Source organism: Condylura cristata, unplaced genomic scaffold, assembly GCF_000260355.1.
Source record: "Condylura cristata isolate star-nosed mole 26May11 unplaced genomic scaffold, ConCri1.0 scaffold00013, whole genome shotgun sequence".
In the NCBI taxonomy this organism is placed as follows: Eukaryota; Metazoa; Chordata; class Mammalia; order Eulipotyphla; family Talpidae; genus Condylura; species Condylura cristata.
In genome coordinates, this window is record NW_004567114.1 from 40,958,420 (window position 1) to 40,960,305 (window position 1,886).

The window sequence follows — 1,886 nt, forward strand, 5'->3', positions numbered from 1 at the left end:
TGGACATCACATCTAGATTCTGATATATATGGTTAGGATGTAGATGGGTAATCTACAGTTTTAACAGGTACACAAAATGAATCCAAGAACTGTTCTAAGAAGCACAGTAAAAATAACATTGATCTAGTTGTTTTAAAGTTTATATACAGAAATTTCAAACAATTTGTATAATGGGATAGCAGTTAATTTATAAAATATATATTTTTTCTATTAAAAATATTCAATGAGAGCTTTTCTGCCGCTTCCCCTTCCCCCCTGTGGGCTCAGGCTTCACCACAATGGCTTGGAGCTCCCGGCTCCTGCTAAGCTAGTGCAGTGGTAGTCTCCCTCAAGCCACCGTCATGATTATCTACCCGGACCTCATCAGCCATGATGAGATGTTCTCCGACATCTACAAGATCCGGGAGATTGCCGTGCCTGGAGATGGAGGGGAAGATGGTCAGTAGGACAGAGGGTAACATTGATGACTCATTGGTGGAAATGCCTCCGCTGAAGGCCCCGAGGGCGAAGGTACTAAAAGCACAGTATCACTGGTGTTGATACTGTCATGAATCATCACTTGCAGGAAACCAGCTTCACAAAAGAAACTTACAAGAAGTACATCAAAGATTATATGAAATCAATTAAAGGCAAACTTGAAGAACAAAGGCCAAAAAGAGTAAAACCTTTTATGACAGGAGCTGCAGAACAAATCAAGCACATCCTTGCTAATTTCAAAAACTACCAGTTCTTTATTGGTGAAAACATGAATCCAGATGGTATGGTTGCTCTGCTGGACTACAGTGAGGATGGTGTGATTTTCTTTAAGGATGGTTTAGAAATGGAAGAAATGTTGGCCCTCCCTGGTGGCGCAGCGGCTTAAAGCACAGCACTAAGAAGCTAAAGCCGCTTCCACATTGAGTTAGATTCCCGCCTGCCCCGGAGGTGACCACTTGGCGTGGCAGACCTCTCCTGACCCGCCCGCTGCTCCCCTCAGCAGTGTACTTCGTTGATCTGCCTGTTCTGTTCCCCACTCTGTCTCTGGTGAAGCCCCTCACCACCCTGAGCCTCTGGCCTGTACCCCAGTTCTGTATGTACAAATAAATAAATCTTTAAAAAAAAAAAAGAAGAAGAAGAAGAAATGGAAGAAATGTTAACAAATTTGGCAATTACTTGGATCTATCTCCTGTCATCATAACCGGCTGCTGCTTTTCATTCACACAACACCAGGACAGACAAAAGGGACTGATGTCATCATGAGCTCTTCATTTATTTTGACCTTGATTTATTTGGAGTGGAGGCATTGTTTTTAAGAAAAACATGTCTTGTAGGTTGTCTAAAAATAAAATGTATTTAAACTCAATTGAGAGAAGGCCTTTTAGTTTCCTACCTAGTTAAATCCATTTGGTAATAAGTTCCTGGAGAAGCTAGAACCTGGTTGTAGACCACTACTAGAAAGCACTACTACTTGTCTTCAGATAAGTTATACAGACTACTGGGACTGGAATATAAAAACAAGAATCTAAAGTCTTAATTCTGAGTTGAAGTAAAGAGAAAGATTATGCTCTTAACAGTGCCAACATTTGAAGTGGATTTCTTAAGCATTTCATTACCTACAAATGGAAGTAGTTAACTCTGGAAGAGCTTACCTAAAGAATAAAAAGAGACTAAAGCAGTTGGAAGCAAAGTATTGTCTGAGCTTATTTATCATAAATCAAGTAGAACTAAGTTCTAAAGAAATCTGGACGTTTGGAATGCTTACTCTAAACTCTGAAAAGAACTAAACTGGCCTGTTCTGCCACCTGATTCTGTATAATCTGAAGGTGGTGTTTACATATCATATGGTTGGGAAAAAGTTTATGGGATAATGAAAAGTATGAAATTTTAAAAAATATATATTCAATGAG

At 39.6% G+C, this 1,886-nt stretch overlaps 1 pseudogene; it reads left to right on the plus strand.

Moving 5' to 3' along the window:
• The first annotated feature begins 341 nt into the window (after positions 1 to 341).
• Positions 342 to 1,180, plus strand: LOC101634160 (annotated as a pseudogene).
• Positions 1,181 to 1,886: the final 706 nt, after the last annotated feature.